General features: G+C 37.2%; 1 protein-coding gene and 1 long non-coding RNA gene across 2 annotated transcripts in view; both read left to right on the top strand.

The window, feature by feature from the left end:
• Positions 1 to 14008, top strand: part of Glut4ef (Glucose transporter 4 enhancer factor) — a 52403-nt gene that overhangs the window by 30341 nt on the left and 8054 nt on the right. The window lies entirely within an intron of this gene.
• LOC135116943 (uncharacterized) lies at positions 3573 to 11591 on the top strand. Its single transcript, XR_010276514.1, has 2 exons — positions 3573 to 4322; positions 9711 to 11591. It is a non-coding gene; the product is annotated as an uncharacterized LOC135116943 (long non-coding RNA).

Here is a 14008-nt window from a genome sequence, read left to right as displayed (position 1 = left end):
CCCTGACACCACACAACTCCCTCGTTCTAATAACCCTACGCATATAACCAGGTTATTTTATCGTAAGTGCGGATTTTCGACAGCCTCATTATTTTTAGTAAAAAATTGTAAGTGAAAGTTACGTCAATTTGAAAAAATAGCGCTATAAGTTCATGTACCCCTATCCTGGCGACCTTGGCGCGGTCAAAAACACCGTGGAAGACATTGACCAGTATCAAGCGGGTACACCAGCTGCGGTTACGGTCATTATGGGTGTGTAACCACATTGGGCAATTATTTCTACCAGCTTGCACAATTTAAATGAACAAAGGAAGTGCTACAGTTACCATTTTGCGTGCAACACGACAGTCAAGTGGGTGGCAACAACGGGGGCCACACTTCAAGGTATCTTTCTGGGCATCAATCGTGAATCATGATTTATAAAGTACATGATAAAAATAATAATTAACCATAAGCAGTGGGATTTCCAAAACAACATTAATTACCCGACGGCCAAAAGGGGTTTTTTGCGGTTATTCTTGTATAATATATGCATTTTATACCTTTATATCCGACTGTAAGAAGAGTTAAGTATTGTTTTCCTCATATCTTCCAAACTGCTGAATGGATAACGATACCTGATTAGATATACCTATGTGACATTGAAGAAAATCATACGTACCTACATTTAATTTTATAAATTACGTAGCTTTTAGTTTTAGTACTACGGTACATAAAGATAAATAATAATACAGTTTAATTCAGCAGTCGACTTTCATGACACAAATGCACATCTTACGCAGCATCGTGTTGTCGGAGGATAGATAGACGGAGGCAATGCGTTTTTTTAACCGGCATTGGCGGGGCATTGACACAACGGCCGGTTCACTGCCCGTTCTTGACTGTTCAAATGTTTACACTCGGCTTTTAAATCTAAGGATCACTCCATTCTTATACTTTGTCATAGAGTATCAACTCCTGTTTAAGCAACTTTGTTTTTAATTCAATGAGTTTCGCAGTTGATATTTTACATTTTGTAGTTCACCTTATCATATTAGTTTACCCTTGTTTTGGAACAAGTAGGTTTACGCTTCTGTCGTTTTAAATATATCAGTTGGCTTTACTGTCTATTGTTGAGTATCAGAATGACTGATAGGTAGTTTATGCATAATGACGCTAGCACCTACTGACAAAAGTGACACATGTATACCTTATATACGAGTAGAATATCACCGGCTGGAACAATGGCACGACGAGTTCATCAGACGCGATAATGAGCAGTCCCGTGGGTTCAACAAACTCCTCATTTCACTAAATAATGTATATTGCGATGATATTGTTACGCCAGATTCCTTGAGCGTTTCAATCTTTTAATAGCCTTGAATCGTGTCGCTTGCAAGTGTTGAGTGGTTGCCAAATCTTTCAAGATATCAATACATTCGTTTTACCTCGTCCGTGTTGTGCTACATTATCGATTCAGGAGATAAGTTCTTATATTGCACCAGGTTAAGATAAATCTTATTTCATAGATATGTAGGGTTATATTTACCTATAGGTATTGTAGTTATTTTCATATAAAGCACCTACCATTTAATTCGCATAAAAAATAATCCATTATTACGATATCACACATGTATTTTGTATGACTGGCTTGGCTGATGGATGAATGCCTGAATGTTTTTTCTGCACGCAAAAACCCCTGAACGGATTATGATAAACGTAATAGTAATATAGCTCAATACATCAGATTAGTTCCCTGTGAAACCGTTTGAAACGGTGGGGAACAGTTTGTAGCCTATGGTTGACAAATTGTTTTTAATTAAATGCGCAGGCGGCTAATTTAAGTGACTTTATAAACTACAAAACGATGTATTCGATTCCACAAATTAAACCTGGTAGGCCGGTCCAGTTACAGAGAAATAAAAAGTGAAATAGGTACAAGTTAGAACCTGTAGAGGTCGGTGACCAAAGAGGCGACGCTGTGGCTTTATACCGATTGGCACTGCCCCACGCGTCTGATTCGTCATCTTTCCACCACCGTTTGAAAGCTTTGTTCTCTTTATTACTTTACTAAATTTGCACACATGCTAATTCTTTATTGTTGGACAATTATAACTGAGAGTGAATTAATTATAAAGTACAATTTTACCTACTTCATTTGACCTATTTCCTAGCTTGTTTTAGATATCAGGATGTCACACATTTTCACACAGCCGGCACACATGCCAAGTGACGTTGATCACCTTTGACCGTATTACTGGTCACGTGTATTTGTACTGCTATATCGCTATTCGCTACCAAGGCGCTATTCTACATTATTAACTTTTTGCTTTTATGCCACCTAATAATATTTCTTCAAAAGCGTCTGAAAGATTGTAACTTATCGATTGTATTGCGTCCCTGACTTTGATAGACTTTGATATCACCTTTTTATGAAAGAAAAAAACAATCATTTATAAATTTTATACCAACATCAACAGTACCATCACAAAGGATTTTAAAAGTTACCTATCAAAGCTACATCACAACCGCTCGAATCGTTCCAAAGTCACAAAGTCCAAAGATGTTTTGTTTTGTTTTGTGTACATTGTGGAAGTTACATTTCAACATAGCTAGATAGGCTGTAAGAAAGCATGAAGTGACGAGGGTGGAACGCCCGCACCCACCGGAGCTGCCGGCGGGGTGCAAGCGAGGGGAATGTTTTGGACCCGAGTTCAATGCATCCGCGCCGCCATGCGCCACCTGTGGAACATTGTATCAAAAAACGTTAATTCATGTTTCGTGGTATCTACGTTGTATTAAATATGAACAATAGTCTACATAACATCTAAACATATTTCTGTTATTTTGATACAATTATTTAATTTAAAATATCTCAGGATTTTCTATTTATTTAATCATAGGCACAACTTACGCTTATCTAACTATTAAGCAAAAATAAGACGCAAAAAGCGACTTTAAAATTATTTTGAAGTTGGTTTGACAGGAGACAATGATCCAACTCCTTAGGTATTGCATGAGGCTCACTGGGGGATCAAATATCACGAAGTTGTTTCTGTTTCGTCAAACCGTAAGGGTAAAACCATCGACAGTTCAGTGACCTGCCGTGCTCCTGGTTGTCCCTTGGCTTATGGGGTGCAGGCCGCGTGCGCTTTCTCGCTCCTGCATACACTCGTGCCATCTCATCTATTTCTTTGTGCGACTTCTAAACCAAATTCAAAGAATTAACACAGTCCCATACTACTATTTCATCATCCTTAAAATATACAGTATGATAATATTTTTTTTATTGCTATAGTAATACTAATTCGTAACTGATGTCTCCTTTATTTATTTGGTTATTGTGACAAATAAGTTAGTTTCGCAAAAGTTGTTATCCTACTATTTACGGAAATGGCTATCGGAAACGGTTTTTGTAGTTTACTTTTCAAACAACTTCATCATTCAGAAAGGTTTTTATTTGTAAACATGCAACTAGTGAATAAAGCTTGTTTTGAAACTCCGCCATCAAGCCTAGCCACGTGATCATTCAAATTCTCTACGCATCCGCCCCTCATCTCGGGGATATTTAATTATATGAATGATGCAGGAAACTGGAATAAGTCAGATTTTACTTTAAAACTTGATGTTATACTGTAGCCTAAATTATAATTTCGACATGTAGAGCACAGTGGAGTCACAATCACAAAGTCCGCATAAAAGTACCGGCCGGCAACACGCAGCCAGTAATCCAACATATCTCGTTAAAAGGCGTCTTCCTCATTCGCCTCGTTCCTAGAGCTAGAAGGAGATGACGCGAAAACAACTTATCTGGCCCTGTTAGGAATATGCATGTGTGCGTGTATCTGTAAATAAGGAAGGTCAAGCGGATGAAACGGACTTAGTATGTAGCTATGGTGACCACCCAGCCTTCGGCCCTAGATTAAGTCTGTACGCACACATGTATAATGTGCTGACTATAATTTTAAGAACTTAGGTAGATAAGTCGCCCCACCGGAGATGTCGCGCCGAGATGGGTCAGACAGTAGATTAGTTTTTTTACAATTAAAAGTACCTCAGAATCGGTAACACGCTTTTAATTTGTCTCCCGAAATTCCTTAGTAGTAATACTTAGTAATTTCAATAGTTTCCCCGCTCCGGAAACAAGAGTGGCGCAGCCGGTAGGATTTCGCTGTTATATTCCTAAATTCTTCGCGGTTTTAAATTCGTCGCGTGTCTCGAGGACGAGCTGCACGATAGCTGTGGGAATTTAAGGACGAGTGAAATCCGACGAACCAAATAAATTACTCTTGGTGCGTGTGGGCAAACAAAGGAATACCAAGGATGAGAGTAGCAGCTGGCTGGTGAGTGATTTTTCGCCAATCCATGTTCCTCTATCCCCCAATACTTAATACCTACATTATTTTGAGATTAAACCTCTCTCATTATAACGTGTTCATTTAGATTATTGGCTTATCTCATTGTGTTCTATAAATAGAACCGACATAGAGTAGTTAAACTTTCAGAGACGCCAATTAATTGTTATCTCAAGTGTATTCTTTGCATTGATATTTTTATAAATGTGTTTTATTAAAAGTAATAAGTAAAGTGTATGTAATTCTACACCTAATATAAAAAAATATATATTTTATACATTAATATTTTTAATTTTATTACCTAAACTATTACATACATTTTGCGTCTAATTATTTTCTGATTTACGTGTGTTATGTTTGAATTGTGTTATCTTGTGTGTTTCATAGCATAGTCAATTGTACTCTCACGAATTGTTTTATCTGTTCCGTTCTCTACTCTGTGAACATGATGACTTCAGTGACTATTGAACAAATACCCAAAGAAATTATTCAATTAATACCTTTGTATAATGGTGATAAAAGACAGTTAAATCTTTATTTGCGAAAGTGTCAGTATGTCCTTGACCGATATAAGGGTAGCCACGAACAAAATCTTTACGTTTATAATGTTTTAACTAGTCGATTGAGAGATGACGCCGCAGCGCTCTTATCAGAACGTGAAGATATTGTGACATGGTCTGCTTTTAAAGATCTACTTATTCAACATTTTGGAGACCCGCGTAGCGAAGCGTGCATTAATATCGAATTAGAATCCTTAAAAATTAAATCCGGTGAAAGTTATTTAGAATTTTGTAATAGAATCCAAAGTGTTCGATCATTATTGATGTCCAAGGTCAACATGATTGAGGATACTGATTTGAAGAGTGCAAAGACAATTATTTATAACAATACGGCCTTGAATGTGTTCTTATACAATCTCCCAGAGAATATGGTTCGTATTGTAAGGCTTAAGGCACCCTCTAGTTTAGAAGCGGCCTTGAGTATAGTACTTGAGGAAGTTAATTTCTTAGAGCAGTATAATACTAGGAATCGCATTTACGGTCAATCTAGCAGTTTCGGATCAAAATTGGTAATGACGCCAGCGGGATACAAACCTTTATTGCCAAATAATATTACCACACCTAAATTTAATTTCGGTATTCCACAGAATAAATTCAATCAGCCCCAAGGTCAATTACCAAATGCATTAACATCACGCCCCAAGCCTGGGTACTTACCCCAATCTCAACAATTTGGGTACAGGCCACCCCAACAATTCGGGTACAGGCCACCTCAACAATTCGGGTATAGGCCACCTCAACCATTTGGGTACAGGCCACCCCAACAATTAGGATACAGGCCACCGCCACAGTTTGGCTATAAACCGTTGCAACCTCAGCAGTTTGGTTACAAATCCCCCAATAATTCTAATACCCCACAAATACTAAAACCTCAAACGCAAACTACTGATGTGTCTATGCGAACAGCCCAACCTAAATCGAATGTACCACAAGGTTTCAATTTAAATGAATTGTCTGCTGACGACTATGAGCCTTATTACAATAACTATTACTCTAACTATGACGATGACTATTATGGTGACTCAAATGAAATTAATTATCATGACGAGACTCATGTTGACTATGAATTACAATCAGAAAATGAAATTCAGGCACTGGATTTTCAGGAGAGTGCCTCGACGGACAAGAAATCTTAGAATTAAATTTTGACTCTAATTTAGAGCTACCGTATATTTATGTAGAAGAGATAGACGCAAAATGATGATAGATACTGGTAGTATGAGATCGTTCATTGGTCCTACAAAAGCATATGAGTATTTTTACGACTATATACGTAATGAAAATTTTCAGGTGGTTAGTACTCATGCTACTAGTAGACATAATGAAGTAATAGAAATTCCTCTTCTACCTACCTTTGTTAGTGACGATTGGCATAAGTTCTATGTATACGAAGTAGATCCACGGTATGACGGGCTTATAGGTAACGACCTTTACAGCAATTAGGTGCAATTATTGATCTAAAAGAACGAATCTTAAAACGAATTCCACTTGTATTCCAATAATCAATAATAATTTAAATTATAAAATTACTGTACAGCCACGTTCAGAACAACGATTTAAATTGCCAGTAGATCAATATTCAGGTGACGCTATTCTTGACTACCAAGAATTTCGAAATGGACTACGAATGCCTAGTGCTTTAGTAAACTGTGATAGTGGATACGCATTTACAGTAATTCAAAACACTTCAGATTGCCCAAAACAACTGACTATTTGCCAACCTTTCACAGTAACGCCATATGAAAATACAGAATACAACATTAATTTTACTACGACCAATACTCCTCTAGAAATTGACAAATTACTTGAAGAAAATTTAGATAAATTAAGACTCGATCATACCAATGGCGAAGAACGTGAGAAAATTTATGCACTTTGTAGGGAATATAAGGACATATTCTACTGTGACCAAATCCCCCTTACGTTTACTAATCAGGTTAAACATCACATACGTACCAAAAATGAAGATCCTATATACATTAAACCCTATAGACAGGCACCTTTCATCCAAAACGAAATAAATAATCAGGTAGAAAAATTACTTCATGAAAATGTTATACAAGAATCTCATTCCCTTGGAGTGCTCCAGTTCACCTTGTCCCTAAAAGAAGGATGCGTCTGGTGAAATTAAATACAGGATGGTAATAGACTACAGACGACTGAATGACATAACCATAGACGACAAATACCCCCTACCTAATATTAATGACCTTTTCGACAAACTAGGAAAGAGTGTGTACTTCACCACATTGGATCTAGCAAGCGGCTACCACCAAATAGAAGTAGAAGAGAAGGATAGACAGAAGACAGCTTTTTCGACGCAAAATGGCCATTTTGAGTTTCTCAGAATGCCGTTTGGACTTAAAACCGCTCCTGCTACCTTCCAACGGACCATGGATAATATTTTGCGTGGTCTGCAAGGACTCCACTGCATGGTATACTTGGATGACATAATAATTTACGGAAATAGCCTTGACGAAATGATAAATAAATTAAGAATTGTATTTGACCGACTTAGAACAACTAACATGAAAATTCAATTAGACAAATCTGAATTTTACGCAAAGAAGTGCTCTACCTTGGACACACTATAACTAAAGACGGGCTAAAGCCTAATGACGACAAAATAAACGCTGTATTGAATTACCCGTTACCAAAGACAACGACAGAGATTAAGAGCTTTCTTGGACTTGTAGGTTACTACAGACGTTTTATAAAAGATTTTGCAAAATTACTCAACCATTGACAGCCTGCTTAAAAAGCGCAACAAAATTGTTATTGACCAGAAATACATAGACGCATTTAACAAATGCAAGGAACTCCTGACACATGCCCCACTGTTACAATACCCTGACTATGACAAAACATTTATACTGACGACCGACGCATCCAATGTCGCTCTAGGCGCTGTGCTGTCACAAGGACAGATTGGCAGTGACAAGCCCATTGCGTATGCTAGTCGTACCCTCAGTGATACAGAATCACGTTATAGTACCATCGAACGTGAACTGCTCGCTATAGTGTGGGCAGTAAAGCATTTTAGGCCCTATCTGTACGGTAGAAAATTCTATATATATACTGACCACCGTCCCTTAACTTGGCTCCAATCTCTTAAAGACCCTAGTAGCAAACTCACACGTTGGCGGTTACGTTTGCAAGATTACGACTTTGATTTAATTCACAAAACGGCAAACAAAATACAAATGCAGACGCTCTGTCCAGAATAAAAATCAATGCCTTACTCACAGACGACGAAAATCAGTCTCTAGCAGTTAATATTGATGAGAAGGAAGATAAAAATCTAAATGAATGTGCAGATAGTAAAGGTTCATCAACAGTAACGATATCTGATTCTAGTCGAACTATGACCTGTAGTCCTATAGATTTTTCCGACAATATTAGAGAAGTTCACTACGATACAAATGAGTATCCAATACGATCAGTGTCCAGTAAGTCGAACGAAACCGTTCATTCCGCTGTAGAATTAGAATCAACCGGTATACCTATTTTACATGAGGCGATCGACACCAAGCCGAATCAAATCTTAATATTTTCATGGTTTAAAAATCAAATGCATGTTAAGAACCTGTCACGTGACAAACAAAAGATATTAGAAGTTTTCCTGCCAAAAGATAATCCGCAATTAGTAAAGGACTTTTTAAAGGAATACATACAGCCAAAATTAAAATATTTCATTTATTTTGAGGAGAATGAACATCGGAAACTATTTAGCAATATAATAATTGAACTATTCAGAAAGGGAACTATTAACCTATTTGAATGTACAGAAAGAGTTATTTTTGTAGAAGATGAAGGAGAGCAAAAGGCACTTATACTTAAACACCATGAAGGAAAGACCTGTCATAGAGGCATAAAAGAAACGCTAGTTAGGCTCCGTAGAAATTATTATTGGAATAGAATGCAGGAAACTGTAACAGCCGTCATAAACAGTTGCGATGGGTGCCGTAGAATGAAATATGATAGGAAACCCATCAAACCTATATTACAACTAACACAAACCCAAGACGCGCCTTTTCAAGAGCTATTTATAGATCTTTTTAGTATAGAAGGTAAAACTTATTTAACTATAATTGACGCATTTAGCAAATTAGGTCAGGCAATCGAAACTCAGGGAAAATCAACTCCCGAAGTAACTAGAGCACTGATGAAATATTTTTCGTATTACGGTACACCCAGAAGAATAAGCTCAGACCCCGGAACCGAATTTAATAATGAACTAATTAAGGAATTTTGAATTTACATAAAATTGATTTCACATTGGAACCCCTAATAACCCCAATTCAATGGGTCTTATTGAGAGGTTCCACTCCACTATAATAGAAATTTACAGACTGGCCAAATACGAAAAACAATGTACTGATGCGGCTTCGGTTATGACTTATTCTGTTCTGGCATACAATCACACTATCCACTCAGTCACTGAACTTGCACCATTTGAAGTTGTCTTCGGACATACCGACTCAAGCAGTCCGTTTAGCATAGAATTAGAAAAACGTTATTTCCAAAAATTAGTAAAAGATCATGCAAAAGAATAAAAACATTATACGAACACTTAGCAGACAAAATGGTTAATATTAAAGAAAAGAATAGAGAGAGTAAGGGTGGTGAAGGTGAAATAAAGTTTAAAAAAGGAGAAATTGTTTTCGGTAAAGACATAAATAAGCGTAAAAGTAAGGATAAGCCCCGATATATAAAAGCTGTAGTAACAGGCAAAGCAGATAAAAATATTTTACCTATAAAAATAGGAGAAAGGGATACCAAAATTCCTATTAAAAATATAAAACGTCCTCCACAGGTGCGGCATATTATTGATGACAGTCACGATGCTGTCGCTGGCCCTTCATCTGCAAAATCTTGAAGGTAATCCAGGAGTTTTACCGGTGAAACAAGGTCATGCATATTTCCAAACTGATCAGTGGACTATTGTAAAGATCATCAGCCTAGATCAAATTTATACTGACCTTAACTACATCTCTACCAACTATCAAGCGCTTTGTAATTTAATTGATTGGAATGCATCATACTCACAAGAAATTATGACTATTAAAATGCATACAGATTCCATACGTGATTTAACTGTAGAAAAATACCAACAGCTTATACCATCCAAACGATCTAAACGAGGACTCATTAATCCACTGGGCTCTATTATAAAATTGTTACCGGTAATTTGGATCATGATGATGCGTTGAAGTATGATAATCTCATTTCTAAATTGAATCAAGGTCAAATCACTATATCTAAAAGGTTAACATTGGTCTCTAAAATGTTTGACAGTTTTATTAATGCCACTGAAACTATTGAACAGAATACAATTAACTTCCATAACAGGTTAACTAAAATTGAAACATTAATTAAAGATTTAACTGCTCAGCAAAATAGTTGGATTTTTCTGACGTACTTAACTGGGTTGTTCAATGTTTTCATGAGTAACTTTCGTACTATATTTATTAGATTAAGTGAAATCGAAACTGCACTTGCATTAAGCAGAGTCTCTATTTTACATCAATCAATTGTTAATTCTTCAGAACTTTTATATCATCTTAAATTAATATCCGAATATGAAAGCTTAATATATCCTCCCGCCGAAGCGAACTTGTTAAAAATAGAAGAGATTATATGTGTTAAATCATTTATTAAAAGTAATCAAATAACGTTTATAATGGAGATACCACTTACCGATAATGTTACTTATAACTATTATAAGATTTACTCCTACCAATTTTCCATGACACCGAAAATAAGACCCTAGCTATTTTCCCCAAATACCCTTACCTATTGGCGAAAGAAAATAGATACTCACCAATCGCAATACCGTGTAGACCATTCTCTGCCGGTGCTCGCTTCCTCTGCACTGCAGACAACAGGATCCCCTTCTATGAACTTACCTGTGTCGAACAGCTTATGAATTTCGAAAACGACCTTACCCTTTGCAAACAACATCCAATAGAAATCGAACAGGTCAGAGTCCAACAAGTCGCTAACAACAACTGGATCCTGTATAGTGAAGAGAAGACCACACTAACAGAACGATGCAAGGATGAGACCAGTAGACAATTGGTATTTGGTACTTACCTGATGACCATCGAAGAACCCTGTGAGGTGGAGATTCATGGCATACACATTAATCATCGTATCTTCATAGAGTCCGATGTGGTGAAAAGAGTACCAATCATCGCCTTACCTCAGTTACGCACTAACGCACAGCTATCCAGTACACGTGCACTTGATATGAAGGGCATAAATCTAGACGAAGTGAAATATATGGCGTATTCGTTAAAACATAGTGAAGTGATCGAAAGTGTTTTTGATAAAAGGGACAGTAGCTTCAGTGCGTCCTTGGTGTACGTGACCTTAGGTTTAGTTATTTTAAGTATTTTTGTATTTTCCGTTTATGTTGTTCGGCTCAAATTGCTGAAATACACGTGTTTCAAGAAAAATTATCGGAACCAATCTAAAATCGATTCTCCCGATAATTTTCCTCTTAAGGTCGGAGGAGCTATGGTGACCACCCAGCCTTCGGCCCTAGATTAAGTCTGTACGCACACATGTATAATGTGCTGACTATAATTTTAAGAACTTAGGTAGATAAGTCGCCCCACCGGAGATGTCGCGCCGAGATGGGTCAGACAGTAGATTAGTTTTTTTACAATTAAAAGTACCTCAGAATCGGTAACACGCTTTTAATTTGTCTCCCGAAATTCCTTAGTAGTAATACTTAGTAATTTCAATAGTTTCCCCGCTCCGGAAACAAGAGTATGTATGCTCGAGCAAAAAAGAGACGCAATGAAAACAAATCAATATCATGATCTCACAGCGTTTCGCGTTGGAAAGAGACAGCGCAATAACAAACCGGCATTTTGTGCCCGGCATGTTTTATGTTCAAGCACAAAACTTCTAACTTCAACTCTATCTCGATAGCATAAAATACAATTTCAACCGAGGAAGAGTTGTTTACAGACTTTAAGCAAGAACGTAGTCACTTTATATTTTCTCGACTGGTTAGTTGTAGGTAGATTCATATAGCTTACAGCGTTACAGCAAACAAAGAATTTTGACTTTCTAACGGCAATCATTGTACTATTAGATCCAAATTTTCACGGGTATTTATTTTATTTTATTAAGTGTCCAATTTAAACATGGATGTTAAAACATTATTAGGTCCGTACTTTATGGGCTCTACTAAATATTTATATTTACTTACTATATTTCAGCTCTTCTTTAAAGGTACTAAAAGCAGGAAACATTAAGCTCAAGCCCTGTAATTTAACTCGCTAAATCTAATCTCTATTGAACAACATAGGCAGTTAGAGTCAGTAATTTCGCGGCGATCACTTCCCTACACACAAATGCATAGATAGGTACAGTTGCACACTGGCATCGACTACTGCAGTGCACACAAAGACTTCAACTGGCACGTGTAAGCGTACCGACGACACACATACACAAACGGGGTTAATCTGAAAATGTTTTATAGTTTTGCTTATACAAGGGCTCTATAACGGCAAACATAAAGCTGTTATTACAATACACACTATATTAGTGTATTTCCATGATTAAATACTACTTTGACGATATTTTAATTCATGTAACAGACGTACGCAGATTACACAACCCTGCCAATCTTTGTGGAATACAAGTAATACATGACTTCCGCATGACGTTCATGCTATGCTTTCCTTTTGCATCATCTAAGCTGCCTTGCATTAGCTATATTGCTTTGTACAAGTGGATCTACAGCGCTGTATGTAAGCAAAATTGTATTGAATCGTTATTAAAACCTGAAAGTAGGTCAGTGGTGCAGCGAAGGGAAGGGAGGCGCCCTCCTGAAGTGAAACACGCGCTCCGACATTCGATCCGTACTCCCCACCTCCTGCGACGAGGGAACCTCAAACAATATTATAATAAACTATTTGCTTTGCCAACATAAGAATTTCTAAATTATACAGTTTTATTTCAACGTATCATACAACTGTTATGCAAACTTAATGAAATAATTGGACCAAAACATGACATAAACCTAGGTAGGTATTTATCGAATTGGAAAACCAGCTCATCTGTATGATCCTTTGTAAAAAGCTACAATTAATAAGGACAGGATCTAGAATAATAACCGTAACCAATTTACCTTAAAATTATTTGCTTTGTCACACATACAAATAATATAAAAAAGTAAAATGATTAATGTTATGTAGATAAAATTTGGAATAGATGCAATCCTGAATAAAGGAATAATTTCAGCGATTTTCCAAGTGGATAACGTGACCGTAGATTGAATTTGGAACGGCGGTATCGAACTTACAAGTTTTCAATTAGAAGATTTAATTGTCGATGCTATTTACTGAATAAGCGAGTTGCATTTGCCTGAAAATGTTCATGAATTAGACAAAGAAGCGCAACCTTCATATACCACCCTTGGCCCTGGTGCTTCGACCCAGTTCGCGGACTCCCCGCCCCCCAGCAGCCCCGGACGGCGCTCTTCTACCCCCGTGACCTAACCTACTTTTCATTGCACTTAATACGAGCCTTGTTGCTACATTTGGCGCAGCTAAGGTAGGCTGTAAACCTTCTGTATAGTATGAGCTCATTATTGAAGAGAAAGAAAGTTAAAATGAGAAACCAATCATGTGCGATATGACTGCCTCATAATGACTGACGACTGTCGACATGTATTATGTCATCGTTCAAACAAAGACTATTTGCAGTTGCAATGCGTGATATGTATTAGGCAAGCTAAATTAGTTTGATTGCAGCTTAGTAACAGTATTGTAAACCACTAGGTATGTGGTAATGTACAACTGTGTATGTAGCTAGCTCAATTCGGCCGAAATTATGCGGCATTGAGCAGAAGGTCGATGCAGAAACTTTGGCAAGACACGCCAACTGCGGCCCTGTGTATCATGTCATGGCTGCCAGGGTTGCCATTCTGCTATTTTACTCTGATCCAGCTTCACCATGGTTTGAATGACAGTTTCCATCTATCCTTACTTAATAGACAAGGATGTCAAAGAAGAACAAAACATCTTAATATAATTCCTACATTCTATGGAAACGATAATAAGATGTGGTCACAGTTTAAATGGAGATTAGTAG

The sequence above is a fragment of the Helicoverpa armigera genome, chromosome 5 (assembly GCF_030705265.1).
Source record: "Helicoverpa armigera isolate CAAS_96S chromosome 5, ASM3070526v1, whole genome shotgun sequence".
In the NCBI taxonomy this organism is placed as follows: Eukaryota; Metazoa; Arthropoda; class Insecta; order Lepidoptera; family Noctuidae; genus Helicoverpa; species Helicoverpa armigera.
The sequence above is the reverse complement of the archived record's forward strand: the minus strand, read 5'-3'. Positions and strand labels throughout refer to the sequence as shown.